We start from the raw sequence: 18276 nt of genomic DNA, 5'->3' as shown, positions 1-18276 counted from the left end.
TGATTGAAACGTCCAGTTCACAGTCGTAAGCAACTTGAAAGATTTTGTGGACTAATCGACCACTAAGAAAGGAAGCGGAGTTAGAGTATTATTGTGCTCTCCCCGTAAAGATACTTTGCAAGTGGTTATAAAACTCCACTTTCGAGTCTCAAATAATGACGTTGACTATGAGACCTTGCTTGCCAGCCTTCAAGCAGTTAGGCATGTGGGAGTGGAGCAACTCAAGTCAGTGTCCACTCGGACTCGAAGTAGTGACTCAACAGCTCGAAGTCACCTTTAAAATTCACAATGCTAGATTTCGACACTACACTGAAGCTTTCAAGAAGCTAAAAGTTAACTTTCAAGAAGTCATCCTAACAAAGGTGCCTTAGATAGAGAACTAAAAGGAAGACAAGCAAGTTCAGATGGTGAAGAACCTATAGCCCAAGATTAGATTATCACTCACATTAATCACATGTCTCATCCGAGTGATCAGGCCGATTGGAGGGCCTCTTATCTCTTTCTTGAAGCAAGGTAGTCTGCCCGATAATTCTGAGCAAGCTCATACACTAAAGAGGTCGACTATGTATTTCACCGTGGTGGGAGGCACCTTATACAAGTGTGTTTTTTTTCACCTCCCTCTTAAGTGTCCAAGTTCCGAAGACGTCCACTACGCCATGTGGAAAATATATGAAGGTTCTTGTGGAAACCATATTAGAGGATAAACCTTGACACGGAAGGTTCTCCTAGCCGATTACTTTTGGCCTACTTTACCGGCAGACATGGCTTGGATGGTTGACACTTATCTCAATTGCTATAAGCATTAGCGTTTACCTCATCGTCCCACCAAACCGTTGAAGACCTCCACTATATCTTGCCCCTTTGACTAGTAGGAAATGGACATCGTAGGTCCCTCTCTAACAGGGCCTAACTAGAGGAAGTTCCTCCTAATTATTGTAGATTACTTCTCAAAGCGGGTGGAAGTCATGCCACTGGCTTGGATTACAGAGGAGGTTATCTTATGTTTCTATGAGAAAATATAATATGCCAATATGACCTCCCTTGCAAGCTGGTATTAGACAATAACCGATAAATCCAAGGTCATAAGCTGAAAAAATGGTGCCAAAGTTTTGACATTCGTTAGACCTTTACCTCAGTTTATTATTCCCAAAGCAATAGTCAAATAGAGGTTGTCAATTGAGAACTCGTCTGAGGATTGAAGATCAAGTTTGATCATGTCAAGGGTAGCTAGGTGGAGAAACACCTCAATATTCTCTGGGTTTAACGAACAACTCCATGTGAAAGCATAGGGATGATTTCATTCCACTTAGTCTATGGTGGGGAAACCGTGATCTCGATTAAGGTTGGCCTCGAGTCAACCCAGATCAACGCATACAGAGATGTTGAGGAGAACTTAGAGAAAAGGCTTCTCGAACTAGACCTCATCACGTAGACCTAGGAGAGAGCGAAGACGTAGCTCAAGGCCTACAGACAACACATGAGATATGCCTACAACAAACGTGTCATTCCTCGCTCCTGCAAAGTCAGAGATTTCGCCTGGAAGAAGGTAAAGCCTATGGGAGACGTTAGCAAGAAGGGAGTCATGTTGGGACAGACCGTACTGAGTCACTCACCTACTCGATTGTGGGTCTTATTACTTAGACGACCCCCAAGAAAAAGAACTTAAGCGGTTTTGGAATACAACACATCTAAGGTCTTATCGTATCTAATCTCAAGAACCACTGTTTTGTGTTTTTTTTTCCTTCATCCTTGTAAATACTCACTCTCTATCAAATAAAATCAGTCTTTCGCATGCCTATCTCTTCTTACACACCATCTTATCATAAGCTCGGAACTCCTAGTCTTGTATTAGCGACTCAGCCTTACAACAAATCTGGAACTCATAGTCCCACCCTAGTGACTTAGCTTTATGATAGATACAGATTTTTAGCTCAGGTTAGTGACTTAGCACTACCACAAGCGGAGACTCATAATCCCAAGTCAGGGACTTCATCGCATGATAGGCTAGGCGCTTCTTTATCAACAATCTTCAGTCACTCACTGTTTAATATTCTTTGATGCAAACATGTCAAAAAGAGGGCATTATGCTACTGAGCCAAGCTCTCAACCATTTTTTTTACTTAAACTCTTTCAGGATCATCACATTAGTTGTGACCTTATTTGTTCATCACTCAAAAATGCAACAGAGATATACATTCAACACATACAAGCAACACAAGTTTAAAAAGTGAAGTCTATTCATAATAAAGGTTCTTTTAAATTTCATACAAAAGGATGTGACATAAGGATAATTGCAAAAAAAAAGCAAAAATTAAAGTGGGAGTGCGCGTCAGAAGTGGGAAGTATGATTAGCCAGCCTTCTTGAAGTTGGGCAGGTCATCCCATACTTTCTTTAAGTTTAAGAACGACAGATCTCTCCCCCTCAGGATAAACTTTGACTAAGAAATTGGTGAATAACGCCTTCAATTATGTGGTGGAGTATTTTGCTAGTCCTTTGCCCAAGCAGGTTGTAAAATGCCTCAGAGGCTAGAAAAGCTTTCTTCTAGTCCTCCCAACGACTTTCTTCACCTGCTTGATAGTCAATCAGCTTAACCTAGGTGGTCTCTAGCTCAAGGGGGAGCGAAAGGATTGACGATAAGAAAAGAAACAATGACAAACTTACTAAGTCATGGTGGTTGCAAGAAGACAGACAATGATGCAAATAAAGGTGAATGAAAGTGGCTTTACTTTTTGATGACCTAATATACCTTCGCGACGATATTAGCCCATCGAGCCTTTAAATGATAATAAAATGTTCGTGCAATTAGCACTGATAATCAACTTAAGTTTTAATAAATGATAAATGATTTAAAGTTAGATGTTGTATTTTTTTAATTCATTTACCAAGTGTGCAGGATAAAACATTGATAGGGATTAGACACTTAGCTGAAATCTAGTCAAGTTAGGGAGGACCAAACAATTGGCAAGAAGTCCAGCTGAGTCAGAGAGGACTAGACAGCTGGCAGGAAGTCCAGCGACTCAGGGAGGATCAGACGACTTACTGAAGTCCAAATGGGGCATATGGGAGGAAGACTTGGTGGGTCAAAAGTCAAGTAAGTCTGTAATGGTAAGTGAAATAAGCAACTGGAGGAGAGTCAATCTGACCTAGGGTTTTAACGAATTCAAAGTCAAGACCGACAGTCTCGAGATTATCAAAATAATTATTTTATATATTATTATCTGCTTTGCTAACTTAGTAGTGAAGGAAATCAAAGATGAAAGTAGGTGGAAAAAGGAGGTCCAGGTGCCCCGAAAGGGTCCAGACGTCCTGAGTGGGTCTAGGCACCTGATAGGGTTGAACCTAGCCACATGAGCAACTGAGTTGGCACGCCCTGGTTGGCCGACACACGTTAGGGTTTAAGCGCCCAAACCGATTCAGACACCCGAAGTTGGATAAACTTTTGTAAATAAAGCTTCGTCGAAGTGCAACCATGTTAGTGTTAGGATCGATGGTCGCGGCTAGAGAGGGGGGGTGTGAATAGCCGCCCCAAATTGCTCGTTTCTTCCTACGATTAGGGTTAGCGCAGCGGAAATAACTAAATAGAAACGCAAAAAGGAAAGATCAAACCTCAAACTCGAACTCGACGATGTAACGAGGTTCGGAGATGATACTCCTACTCCTCGGCGTGTCCGTAAGGTGGACGAGCCCTATCAATCTGTCGGTGGATGAGTCCCCGGAGAACCGGCTAATAAATACTCCTTCTAGGTGGAGAAACCTCACCACAAACTCTTGCAACAGCAAGATCAGAGTACAAGTACAAGAAGCACAGCAAGATACAAATATAAAGATGAATGTAACAACTCTTGCTTGCCTTCTCGTCGTCGACTGAAATATGTAGATGAAGCACCAACTTCACAGAATCACAGCAGCAACTGAAACCAGTCGAAGAAGTCGAGGAAGCTTACGCGAAGCTTCGGAGCTCAGCAAAGCTCAAGAGCACAGCTTTCAGAAGAACAGCAGCTCAATTCCGAGGAGGAAGAAGCAGGAAGAAGTAACTGCCCTCGATCTCCTTTTATAAACTCTGATATCCTGAGCCAACCTGCGAACCTGCAAGCAAAAAGGCCAGAACACAGAAGCCCGAAATAACCTAGCCGTTGAGTCACAACGGCTAGGCCTGGATCGATCAGGCTCAACCTGATCGGTTCACACCGACGGAGGGCGTCCTCCACCTGCGAGCTAGGCTTCAACGCGTCACCAGAGGACGTCGCTGGATCTGAAGGTCTGAAGATATCCAAGCCATCTCCGGAGGCATGATCGCTTCCTCAGTCGGTTTTGAGCCGATCCATGTCTTGGTTTTGCCCACAACCAGATTAATATCCGTCGACCTCTTGCCATGGACCTACATCACATCCTCTTCCTGGGTCTGACTCCCCAAAGTGTCGGTCAATCCCTTTGACCCACTTGGACTTTTCTCTTCGTGTCAAGTATCCAATCACTCCCTTGACCTACTTGACCTTCTCAACACCAGATGTCCGATCACCCTTGATCCATCTGGATTTTCCCTTGCCCGGCTTCACTCACCAGGACTTTCACCTAGCTTCACTCACTAGGGTTTTCACCTGGCTTCACTCACCAGGATTTCCAATCTGCCCGGCTTCACTCACCAGGACTTTCCAACCGCCTGACTTCACTCACCAGGACTTTCCCACTGCCTGGTTTCACTCACCAGGACTTTCACCTAGCTTCACTCACTAGGGTTTTCACAACTGCCTGGCTTCACTCACCAGGACTTATCCGTCTGCCTGGCTTCACTCACCAGGACTTTCCACATCCGGTCCAGAGAACGAGCTACCGAGCCCTCTCTGACCACAGTTCGGAGAACGAGCTACCGAGCCCTCTCCGACTTCCATCCGGTCCAGAGAACGAGCTCCCGAGCCCTCTCTGACCACAGTCCGGAGAACGAGCTACCGAGCCCTCTCCGACTTCCATCCGGTCCAGAGAACGAGCTCCCGAGCCCTCTCTGACCACAGTCCGAAGAACGAGCTACCGAGCCCTCTCCGACTTCCCATGTGCCAAGCTTCCATACTTGGACTTCTCCGTGCCAAGTCTCCATACTTGGACTTTTCACCATGCCAAACTCCCTGCTTGGACTTTTCCCATGCCAAGCTCCCTGCTTGGACTTTTCCCGTGCCAAGCTCTCTGCTTGGACTTTTCCGAGTCAGGTCAACTCACCTCGGGTCAACCAGGTCAACCTTGACCACGGGTTGCACCCACAATCTCCCAAGCTTGTATCCTTGTAAAACATCAAGATACAACTTTTCTGTTCACGTCAAACATTGTCAAACATAACTCGTCAAACATCAAAACACAACTCGAGTCAAGTCAACTCGAGTCTGGTCAACCAGGTCAACCTTGACCTAAGGTTGCACCAACAATCTCCCCCTTTTTGATGTTTGACAAAACCCATAATCAAGTTAGGTTAACCCGATAACCTAACTTAGGTTTTCCAATGTTCTTCCCTGAACATTCTCTAGACCTAACTTAGGTTTTCCAATGTTCTTTCCTGAACATTCTCTAGACATTCTCCATTCTCCTTTCTACTCTCCCCCTTTTTGACACACATCAAAAAGAGTGAATCAAGGTCAAGAGTTTCTTCCTAATGAAAGTCTCATACCTTTCATTGAAACTCTTAATTTCCCCCTTGATACTAAGGTCCAACAATTAACTTAGTGATAATCCCATATCACTCAAGTCTTTAGGAGTAAAAACTCCCCCTAAAAGTCAACTCCCCTTGACTAATAGATAAAATTCTCCCTAAAGGTCAACTCCCCCTTGACCATTGCACCAATAATGTCTTGGAGAGTTTCAAACCTTCAAAATACCAACTCCCGAGCTGAAATTTCAGACAACCAGTCGAATTTCAACAATTTGGCACGCCCTGATCGGTCACTAGACCGATCAGGCTCCCTCTGGATCGGTCCACGACCTCTGATTTCTGATTTCTGAATTTTTCTTCTTCCGAAATTCAGAAACCTCTAGAAAATCACAGAAAATTTCAAAAATTGTGAAATTTTGAGGATACATTCCTCATACCACATACTATCATGGAAAAATAGTTTTCTATGAAAATAAGTTCCATTTTCTAATCTTGATACAAAGTTCAAAAGTCTTTGAAATAGCTCAAAGTTAACTCATCTTTGTATCACTTTGCTCAATGATGAATGCTATCACTAGTAAAGCTTCATCAAGGTTTTTCAAATCAATTTTGAAATGATTTTAAACCATTTAATTTAGGACCACAATCTTTGGGCTAAATGTACATGACTTGTACATAAGCTTTCCCTATGATCCCCAATTTCGAATTAGGCTCATCTAGGTACAAGAACTATGCACCTTGATCCTAACTCATGATCCTAATATCTCACACACATCTAAGGTGTATCAAACACATCCAAGTCAATTTTGATGTGAGATATGAGTTTAGGTCATCTTAGGCTAAGTTCTCATGCATTTTCTAAACAACAATTTGATCTCCATATCAAATTGTGTTTTAGTCCTTAAATCAATTTCATTGATCATTAATGCACAAGATGATGACATGACATATAATTGTATCATAAATGGAAACATATGTCAATGTCATGATGTCATGGCATAAAGTATGAAACTTAAATAAAGCATGACATTTAACTAACCTAAGCATTATCATGACATTTTAAATGATCATAAAATAAATATGATGTCATGACATGGCATATGACAAACAATATATGGCAAATAACATGTAAAGGTATAGAAAATACCTAATTCTAGCCTTAGTTGCCATTTTTGATAATTTCGATCATTTTGCCATAAATTCTATATTCCTAAGTGTAATAGACCTAAAATCACATACCAAGGATGTTTAGATCACTATGTGCCAATTAAATTGACCTAAGAGAACTCCTCAAATGTGATTGGCACATCCTAATCACCTTAGGAATAATTTTCAATTTCATTTTCAAGGCTTGATTGCACCTTGAAAATTCCTAAAGTGCCACCTTTTGCCAAGATTAGGTTAACTACCTATTCAAGTAAAGTTGACACACCCTAACTCATTTAGCGTGATGAAATCACGCTCCTAGGAACCAATACCTATTTGAGCTCATTGGGTTCACTAAATATTCACTAGGGATGACTTCCCTAGCAACCCTCCTAATGACCCTCTTAGGCTTTGAAGCCTTGGTCATTTGGGACTCATCAAGATCAACTCTAGGGGTGACTCCCCTTGTGACCTTGGTGATGGTCTTCCTTGCCCTAGATTTTGTTCCATAATCTAATGAAACATTGTGATAAGTGAGCTTGACCACTTGGGACTTAGGTTTGTGACCCAAACCTTTCATGTCCTTGGACTTTGGTTTTTGCCCCTTAGACCCTATATTTGACTTTTCCAAATTTTTAAGGGTCTTTTCTAAAGAGTCAAGTCTTGACCTCAAGACTTGATTTTCCTTTTCTAAGGCCTCAAGTTTTAACTTGTCATTTGTCTTTGAGGTATTCCTAGGCATATGTCTAGTTGTTTTGGGATTTCTACCTAGGTTATCCTTAACCTTAGATGAGTTGGTCCTAGGGTTGGCTTTCCTAGTGTTATCCTTATCTAGGCTCACATGTTTGGCACCTAAGCATGTGTATCGATTTCTATAATTATCATGCTTATCATTATTGTAAATTGCAATCAAACTACTAGCATGCATCTTACTAGTATTGCAATAATGTGCCTTAGAGATTACCTTAGGGTTTGCCTTAGCTCCCCCTATCGATGTGCTCGTCTTCTTGTCCTTGTGAGGCTGCCTTCCCCTCGGACATTGGCTCTGATAATGTCCCCTACGCTTGCATTGGAAGCACACCATGTGCTCCTTGCTCTTGCGTATCGGGACTCCGGCTTCCTTGATCTTTGGCGCCGGTGGAGTCTTCCTAACCCTCTTTGGACATTTACTCTTGTAATGTCCAAATTCCCTACACTCAAAGCACATTATGTGTAATTTGCTAGAAACTAAATGGCTTGAGTTACTTAGAGTTGAGGATGGATGAACGCTCTCTCCTTCATCCCTTCCGGAGGTAGAAGCTTCTTCTTCTTGCTCCGAACTTGAAGAAGAACTCTCCTACTCTTCTTCTTTAGATGTTGAGTGGCCCTCAACTTCTAAATTCATTCCTCCATGAAGTGAGCTACTTGGTTCACTTGACTCCTCTTCATGACTTGAAGTGGAGTTCTCCTCATGGAACTTTGCCAAGTTGTTCCACAACTCCTTGGCATCGTTATATCCACCTATCCTACACAAAACATCATTAGGTAAAGAAAATTCAAAAATTTTCAATACCTCATCGTTGACTAGGGATTGGTGGACTTGTTCCTTGGTCCACTTCTTCTTCTCTAGGGTTTCTCCTTTCTTGTCCATCGGAGGCTTGAAACCTAATTGAACACAACTCCAATTTTCAAGGTTAGTCATAAGAAAATACCTCATTCTTACCTTCCAATACGCTAAGTCGTCGCGATCGTAGAAGGGTGGAATCGTGACATCTTCTCCAAATAGATCCATTCTATAGCTCGTGCTCCCCGGGGTGTTGATCCAACGAAGAGCGACCTCGCTCTGATACCACTTGTTAGGATTGATGGCCGCGGCTAGAGAGGGGGGGGTGTGAATAGCCGCCCTAAATTGCTCGTTTCTTCCTACGATTAGGGTTAGCGCAGCGGAAATAACTAAATAGAAACGCAAAAAGGAAAGATCAAACCTCAAACTCGAACTCGACGATGTAACGAGGTTCGGAGATGATACTCCTACTCCTCGGCGTGTCCGTAAGGTGGACGAGCCCTATTAATCCGTCGGTGGATGAGTCCCCGGAGAACCGGCTAATAAATACTCCTTCTAGGTGGAGAAACCTCACCACAAACTCTTGCAACAGCAAGATCAGAGTACAAGTACAATAAGCACAGCAAGATACAAATATAAAGATGAATATAACAACTCTTGCTTGCCTTCTCGTCGTCGACTGAAATCTGTAGATGAAGCACCAACTTCACAGAATCACAGCAGCAACGAAGCTTCAGAGCTCAGCAAAGCTCAAGAGCACAGCTTTCAGAAGAACAGCAGCTCAGTTCCGAGGAGGAAGAAGCAGGAAGAAGTAACTGCCCTCTATCTCCTTTTATAAATTCTGATATCCTGAGCCAACCTGCGAACTTGCAAGCAAAAAGGCCAGAACACGTGTTCGAATAACCTGCGTTGAGTCATCACCGATCGGCTCGATCGACGTCGTGGGGACCGATCAGCGATCGGTCCCCGCATCAACAAGAGCTTCCACAGAGTTGCCCAACTCTTCAGCGCACTCGATCGGTCCCGGACCTATCAGCTTCCGCCGTGATCGGTCCCCAAACCGATCAATAAGCTCACAGAGGCAGACACCGATCGGTCTCCAGACCGATCCAGGTCTGGTTTTGCCCAAACCAAGTCCAAACCAATATCCGGTCAACCTTGACCTCTTGGTACATCATGCTTAGCATCCGGTCACCCCTTGACTGCTAAGACTCCCACCAAGTGTCCGGCCAATCCTTTGATCCACTTAGACTTTTCTCTTACCAAGTTTCCGTTCAACTTTCGACCTCCTTCTCAACACCGATGTCCGATCACCCTCGATCCATCTGGATTTTCCTTGCCCTTCACTCACCAGGACTTTCACATAGTTTCACTCACTAGGGTTTTCACCGGCTCACTCACCAGGATTTCAATCCGCCTGACTTCACTCACCGGACTTTCCAACCGCTGACTTCACTCACCGGGACTTTCCCATCGCCGGTTTCACTCACCAGGGACTTTCACCTAGCTTCACTCACTAGGGTTTCACCCTGGCTTCACTCACCAGGACTTTCCCATGCCCGGCTTCACTCACCGGACTTTCCACATCCGTCCGCAGAACGAGCCACCGAGCCCTCTCCAACCCAGTCCGGAGAACGAGCCACCGAGCCCTCTCCGACTTCCATCCGGTCCAGAGAACGAGCTCCCGAGCCCTCTCTGACCACAGTCCGGAGAACGAGCTACCGAGCCCTCTCCGACTTCCCATGTGCCAAGCTTCCATACTTGGACTTCTCCGTGCCAAATCTCCATACTTGGACTTTTCACCATGCCAAACTCCCTGCTTGGACTTTTCCCATGCCAAGCTCCCTGCTTGGACTTTTCCCGTGCCAAGCTCCCTGCTTGGACTTTTCCGAGTCAGGTCAACTCACCTCGGGTCAACCAGGTCAACCTTGACCACGGGTTGCACCCACAATCTCCCAAGCTTGTATCATTGTAAAACATCAAGATACAACTTTTCTGTTCACGTCAAACATTGTCAAACATAACTCATCAAACATCAAAACACAACTCGAGTCAAGTCAACTCGAGTCTGGTCAACCAGGTCAACATTGACCTAAGGTTGCACCAACAGTTAGCAGTCCAGGTGTCCGTAGGTAGTTTAGGCACCTAGAGGTGGTTAGTCCAGCGATGAAGCATGATCGAAAAGACTTTAGTTCAGGCGCTCGGGGTGGTCCAAGCGCTCAGAAAGACCTATAAAAGAAACTTCAACCAACAACCTCAGTACAACAATTGTTTCAACTTTTATACTCATACATTACTCCGAGAAGCTCTCCACAATATCGAAAAGCTGTTTCGACAACTAACGCTCAATTTATTACTTTACTTGTCGTCTGTATATTTTACTTATTTATTTTGTACTTAAGTTATAATTATTCAAGCTTATAGTGATTATCCAACGAAAAAACTCATTGAGTGCGGGCCTTGGAGTAGGAGTTGTTGAAGGCTCCGAACCAAGTAAATCAACTTATGTTAGTGCTTGGTTTTCTCTTTCTACTTTTCGCTGCATTCTCTCATTTTATGAAAAGGTTAAAAATCGACTCGCACTATTCACCCCCTCTAGCGCTTTACGATCCTACAGAAAAGAGCGACGAGATCTAGTCACAACTGTCAGATCACTTAGCTAAATCGTCATTGTCACAACATAAATTTATTGGTGCAGCTTGTACTAATAATTAAATTCAGGTTTTGATGTATGACAAAAAAACTTAAAGTTAGATGGTGTGTGCTCTAAACTATTTATCAAGTGTGCAGGACTAAAAGATTTGATGTGAACTGACATCAGGATGAAGTACAATTAGATCTAGAGGACTTGATAACTAGTAGGTGTTGGTGCAACCTTAGGTCAAGGTTGACCTGGTTGACCAGACTCGAGTTGACTTGACTCGAGTTGTGTTTTGATGTTTGACGAGTTATGTTTGACAATGTTTGACGTGAACAGAAAAGTTGTATCTTGATGATTGACAAGGATACAAGCTTGGGAGATTGTGGGTGCAACCCGTGGTCAAGGTTGACCTGGTTGACCCGAGGTGAGTTGACCAGACATCTGGTGAAAAGTCCAAGTAGGGAGATTGGCACGGGAAAAGTCCAAGTATGGAGACTTGGCACGGAGAAGTCCAAGTATGAGAACTTGGCAAGTGGAAGTCAGAGAAGGCTCGGTAGCTCGTTCTCCGGATTAGGTCAGAGAGGACTCGGTAGCTCGTTCTCTGGACCGGATGTGGAAAGTCCTGGTGAGTGGTGAAAGTCCCGTGAGTGAAGCCAGGCAGATAGAAAACCCTAGTGAGTGAAGCTAGGTGAAAGTCCCGTTGAGTGAGGCAGTGGGAAAGTCCCGGTGAGTGAAGCCTGGCAGTGGGAGGCCTGGTGAGTGAAGCCAGGCAGCTGTGAAAACCCTAGTGAGTGAAGCTAGGTGAAAGTCCCGGTGAGTGAAGCCAGGCAGTGGGAAAATCCATGGTGATCGGACATCCGGTGTTGAGAAGGTCAAGTAGGTCAAGGGAGTCACCGGCTATTTGACACGAAGAGAAAAGTCCAAGTGGGTCAAAGGGATTGACCGGACACTGGTGGGGAGTCTTAGCAGGTCAAGGGAGTGACCGGATGCTAAGCATGATGTACCAAGAGGTCAAGGTTGACCGGATATTGGTTCGACTTGGTGGGCAAAACCAAGACCGGATCGGCTCGAGACCGATCGTAAAGCGATCAGTGCCTGCAGACGGCCGGGGACCGATCAAGAAGCTGATCGGTCCCCGGGACCGATCAGATTCGCACAGAGTTGGGCAACTCTGTGAAGCATTCTGATCGGTCCGGGACCGATCAAGATAGAGCTGATCGGTCCCCACGACGATCAGATCAGCCGCACCGATCGTGGTGATGCACGATCGGTCAGCCGCTGAGAGACAACGCCAGATTCTTCCATTGCTTTTTGGCCTCTGCTCTTCTCGCAGGTGGATGCAGGTATAAAAGGGCAGGGCTTCTCTGGAGTCTCCTCTTACTCTTCTTCTTCCTCTCTGCTCCTTCTTGTCGCTACTATTTCTCTAGAGCTTTCTGAGCTCGCCTAAGCTTTGTGAGCTTTCCTGGGTTCCTCAGTAGGCGTCCGCTTTCATCCAATAAGAGAAGGCAAGTGTTAAGGTTTTACAGTTGTATTGTATTTTGCTTCTTGCTGTACTTGTACTCCTTCTTGCTGTTGTAAGTTTTTGTGGCGAGGTTTCTCCACCCATAAGGAGTTTATATTAGCCGATTTTCCGGGGACTCATCCACCGACGGATTGATAGGCTTCGTCCACCTTACGGACACGCCGAGAAGTAGGAGTATCATCTCCGAACCTCGTTACATCTTCGTGTTGAGGTTTGCTTCTCCTTTTTCGTTTCTATTTGTTATTTCCGCTGCACTAACCCTAATCGTAGGAAGAAATGAAAGTTTTTGGGGGCGGCTATTCACACCCCCCCTCTCTAGCCGCGACCATCGATCCTAACAAGTGGTATCAGAGCGAGGTCGCTCTCCGTTGGATCAACACCCGGGGGAGCACGAGCTAGAGAATGGAGTTATTTGGAGAAGATGTCACAATTCCACCTTTCTACGATCGCGACGACTTCGCGTTTTGGAAGGTAAGAATGAAGTACTTTCTTATGACTAACCTTGAAAATTGGAGTTGTGTTCAATTAGGTTTCAAGCCTCCGATGGACAAGAAAGGAGAAACCCTAGAGAAGAAGGAGTGGACCAAGGAACAAGTCCACCAATCCCTAGTCAACGATGAGGTATTGAAAATTTTTGAATTTTCTTTACCTAATGATGTTTTGTGTAGGATAGGTGGATATAACAATGCCAAGGAGTTGTGGAACAACTTGGCAAAGTTCCATGAGGAGAACTCCACTTCAAGTCATGAAGAGGAGTCAAGTGAGCCAAGTAGCTCACTTCATGGAGGAATGGATTTAGAAGTTGAGGGCCACTCAACATCTAAAGAAGAAGAGGAGGAGAGTTTTTCTTCAAGTTCGGAGCAAGAAGAAGAAGCTTCTACCTCCGGAAGGGATGAAGGAGAGAGCGTTCATTCATCCTCAACTCTAGGTAACTCAAGCCATTTAGTTTCTAGCAAATTACACATAATGTGCTTTGAGTGTAGGGAATTTGGACATTACAAGAGTAAATGTCCAAAGAGGGTTAGAAAGACTCCACCGGCGCCAAAGGTCAAGGAAGCCGGAGTCCCGACACGCAAGGGCAAGGAGCACGTGGTGTGCTTCCAATGCAAGCGAAGGGGACACTATAGAAGTCAATGTCCGAGGGGGAGGCAACCTCACAAGGACAAGAGACCGAGCACGTCAATAGGGGGAGCGAAGGTAAACCCTAAGGTAACATTTAAGTCTCATTCTTGCAATAAGACACATGCTAGTAGTTTTGTTGCAATTGTTAATAATGATAAGCATGTTAACTTTAGGAACCAATATATGTGCTTAGGTGCTAAACATGTTAGCCTAGGTAAGGACAACACTAGAAATGTCAATCCTAGGATTAACTCATCTAAGGTTAGGGAGAACTTAGGTAGAAATCCCAAAACAACTAGACATATGCCTAGGAGTACCTCAAAGAACAATGACAAATTAAAACTTGAGGTATTAGAAAAGGAGAATCAAGTCTTGAGGTCAAGACTTGACACTTTAGAAAAGACCCTTAAAAATTTAGAGAAGTCAACTCTAGGGTCCAAGGGTCAAAAACTCAAGTCCAAGGACAAGAAAGGTTTGGGTCACAAACCTAAGTCCCAAGTAGTCAAGCCCAATTATCATAATGTTTCATTCGATTATGGAACAAAACCTAGGGCTAGGAAGAACAACACCAAAGTCACAAGGGGAGTCACCCCTAGAGTTGATCTTGATGAGTCCCAAATGACCAAGGCTTCAAAGCCTAGGAGGGTTGCTAGGGAAATCATCCCTAGTGAATATTTAGTGAACCCAATGAGCTCCAATAGGTATTGGGTTCCTAGGAGCGTGATTTCATCACGCTAGATTAGTTAGGGTGTGCCAACCTTACTTGAATAGGTAGTTAACCTAATCATGGCAAAAGGTGACACTTTAGGATTTTTCAAGGTATAATCAAGCATTGAAAATGAAATTAAGAATTATTCCTAAGGTGATTAGAATGTGCCAATCATATTTGAAGAGTCGTCTAGAGTCAATTTAATTGGCACATAGTGATCTAAACATCCTTGATATATGATCTTAGATCTATTACACTTAGAAATATAGAATTTATGGCAAAATGATCAAAATTATCAAAAATGGTAACTAAGGCTAGAATTAGGTATTTTCTATACCTTGACATGTTATTTGCCATATATTGTTTGTCATATGCCATGTCATGACATCATATTTAATCTATGATCATTTAAAATGTCATGATAATGCTTAGGTTATTCATATGTCATGCTTTATTTAAGTTTCATACTTTATGCCATGACATCATGACATTGGCATATGTTTCCATTTATGATACAATTATATGTCATGTCATCATCTTGTGCATTAATGATCAATGAAATTGATTTAAGGACTAAAACATAATTTGATATGGAGATCAAATTGTTGTTTAGAAAATGCATGAGAACTTAGCCTAAGATGACCTAAACCCATATCTCACATCAAAATTGACTTGGATGTGTTTGATACACCTTAGATGTGTGTGAGATATTAGGATCATGAGTTAGGATCAAGGTGCATAGTTCTTGTACCTAGATGAGCTTAATTCGAAATTGGGGATCATAGGGAAAGCTTATGTACAAGTCATGTACATTTAGCCCAAAGATTGTGGTCATAAATTAAATGGTTTAAAATCATTTCAAAATTGATTTGAAAAACCTTGATGAAGCTTTACTAGTGATAGCATTCATCATTGAGCAAAGTGATACAAAGATGAGTTAACTTTGAGCTATTTCAAAGACTTTTGAACTTTGTATCAAGATTAGAAAATGGAACTTATTTTCATAGAAAATTATTTTTCCATGATAGTATGTGGTATGAGGAATGTATCCTCAAAATTTCACAATTTTTGAAATTTTCTGTGATTTTCTAGAGGTTTCTGAATTTCGGAAGAAGAAAAATTCAGAAATCAGAAATCAGAGGTCGTGGACCGATTAGGAGGTTCCCAGATCGGTCACTGGACCGATCCAGAGGGAGCCTGATCGGTCTAGTGACCGATCAGGGCGTGCCAAATTGTTGAAATTCGACTGGTTGTCTGAAATTTAAGCTCGGGAGTTGGTATTTTGAAGGTTTGAAACTCTCCAAGACATTGTTGGTGCAATGGTTAAGGGGGAGTTGACCTTTAGGGAGAATTTTATCTATTAGTCAAGGGGAGTTGACTTTTAGGGGGAGTTTTTACTCCTAAAGACTTGAGTGATATGGGATTATCACTAAGTTAATTGTTGGACCTTAGTATCAAGGGGGAAATTAAGAGTTTCAATGAAAGGTATGGGACTTTCATTAGGAAGAAACTCTTGACCTTGATTCACTCTTTTTGATGTGTGTCAAATAGGGGGAAAGTAGAAAGGAGAATGGAGAATGTCTAGAAAATGTTCAGGGAAGAACATTGGAAAACCTAAGTTAGGTCTAGAGAATGTTCAGGGAAGAACATTGGAAAACCTAAGTTAGGTTATCGGGTTAACCTAACTTGATTATGAGTTTGATTATAGGTTTTGTCAAACATCAAAAAGGGGGAGATTGTTGGTGCAACCTTAGGTCAAGGTTGACCTGGTTGACCAGACTCGAGTTGACTTGATTCGAGTTGTGTTTTGATGTTTGACGAGTTATGTTTGACAATGTTTGACGTGAACAGAAAAGTTGTATCTTGATGATTGACAAGGATACAAGCTTGGGAGATTGTGGGTGTAACCCGTGGTCAAGGTTGACCTGGTTGACCCGAGGTGAGTTGATCAGACATCTGGTGAAAAGTCCAAGCAGGGAGCTTGGCACGGGAAAAGTCCAAGTATGGAGACTTGGCACGGAGAAGTCCAAGTATGGGAACTTGGCAAGTGGAAGTCAGAGAAGGCTCGGTAGCTCGTTCTCCGGATTAGGTCAGAGAGGGCTCGGTAGCTCGTTCTCTGGACCGGATGTGGAAAGTCCTGGTGAGTGAAGCCAGGCAGTGGGAAAGTCCTGGTGAGTGAAGCCAGGCAGTTGTGAAAACCCTAGTGAGTGAAGCTAGGTGAAAGTCCTGGTGAGTGAAGTGGGAAAGTATCATGAGTGAAGCCGTTGGAAAGTGGTCAGAGTGAAGCCATTGAAATCTGTGAGTGAAGCCAGGTGAAAATCCTAGTGAGTGAAGCTAGGTGAAAGTCCTGGTGAGTGAAGCCGGGCAAGGGAAAATCCAGATGGATCAAGGGTGATCGGACATCTGGTGTTGAGAAGGTCAAGTAGGTCAAGGGAGTGACCGGATACTTGACACGAAGAGAAAAGTCCAAGTGGGTCAAAGGGATTGACCGGACACTTGGTGGGGAGTCTTAGCAGGTCAAGGGAGTGACCGGATGCTAAGCATGATGTACCAAGAGGTCAAGGTTGACCGGATATTGGTTTGGACTTGGTTTGGGCAAAAACCAAGACCTGGATCGGTCTGGTGACCGATCCACTGATATTGTGGTTTCCTGATCGACCGATCAGGGTACGCACAGAGAGTTGGGCAACTCTCTGTGAAAGCATTCTGATCGGTCTGGGGACCGATCAGCATAGAGCCTGATCGGTCCCCACGACCGATCAGATCAGCCCCAGACCGATCAGGGTGATGCCTGATCGGTCTGGCCCTAGCCGTTGAGAGACAACGGCTAGATTCTTCTGTTGTCTTTGGCCTCTGTTCTTCTCGCAGGTGGATGCAGGTTATAAAAGGGCTGAGGGCTTCTACAGTGGAGTCTCCTTCTTACTCTTCTTCTTCCTCTCTGTTCCTTCTTGCTGCTACTATTTCTCTAGAGCTTTGCTGAGCTCTCGTCTAAGCTTCGCGTGAGCTTTCTTTCGGCTGGGTTCCTGCTGTTGTAGGCGTCGCTTGAAGCTGCTGCTTCATCCAGTCGAAGAGAAGGCAAGTATGCGAATATTTTACAGTTGTATTGTATTTTGCTTCTTGCTGTACTTGTACTCCTTCTTGCTGTTGTAAGTTTTTGTGGCGAGGTTTCTCCACCCATAAGGAGTTTATATTAGCCGATTTTCCGGGGACTCATCCACCGACGGATTGATAGGCTTCGTCCACCTTACGGACACACCGAGGAGTAGAAGTATCATCTCCGAACCTCGTTACATCTTCGTGTTGAGGTTTGCTTCTCCTTTTTCGTTTCTATTTGTTATTTCCGCTGCACTAAACCTAATCGTAGAAAGAAACGAATATTTTTGGGGGCGGCTATTCACACCCCCCCCTCTCTAGCCGCGACCATCGATCCTAACAGTAGAGAATCCAGATAGGTTGATATTTGACAGGAAGTTTAGTTGGATCTACAAGATCTGACAACTAACTGAAGTCCAAATGGGGCATCTGGTAGAAAGACTTGGTGGGTCAGGAGTTGGGTAAGTCTGCTATTGGTAAGTGAGCTAAGTACTAGAGAAGAGAGATCTGGTGAGGACGAGCCCTAGTGTGGTTGTAGGACAAGATCTAAGTTGAGATCAAAAATATATTTTGGTAAGATAGGATCTAATTAATAATTTGAATTCATATTATGCTTGTTATATTAATTCTGCGGTGTAGGAAATCGAAGGTGCATGTTGGTTGGAAAAAGGACTTTCAGGTGCCTTGGAAGGGTCCAGGTGCCTGAAGGTCTGGGTGCCCTGAGTAGGTCCAAGCACTTGGATTGGGTCAAATCTAGCCACACATGCAGTTGAGTTGACACACTCCAATTGGTTTGCACACGTCAGAGTACAGGAGTTCGAGGGTGGTCCATGCGCCCGGGGTGAATAGAGGCAAGATGAATAG

At 43.8% G+C, this 18276-nt stretch overlaps 1 protein-coding gene across 1 annotated transcript in view; it reads left to right on the top strand.

Annotated features, from left to right (window-relative positions):
- Positions 1-18276, top strand: part of LOC122027124 (protein STRICTOSIDINE SYNTHASE-LIKE 3-like) — a 32557-nt gene that overhangs the window by 1035 nt on the left and 13246 nt on the right. The window lies entirely within an intron of this gene.

The sequence above is a fragment of the Zingiber officinale genome, chromosome 10A (assembly GCF_018446385.1).
Source record: "Zingiber officinale cultivar Zhangliang chromosome 10A, Zo_v1.1, whole genome shotgun sequence".
Classification (NCBI taxonomy): domain Eukaryota; kingdom Viridiplantae; phylum Streptophyta; class Magnoliopsida; order Zingiberales; family Zingiberaceae; genus Zingiber; species Zingiber officinale.
The sequence above is the reverse complement of the archived record's forward strand: the minus strand, read 5'-3'. Positions and strand labels throughout refer to the sequence as shown.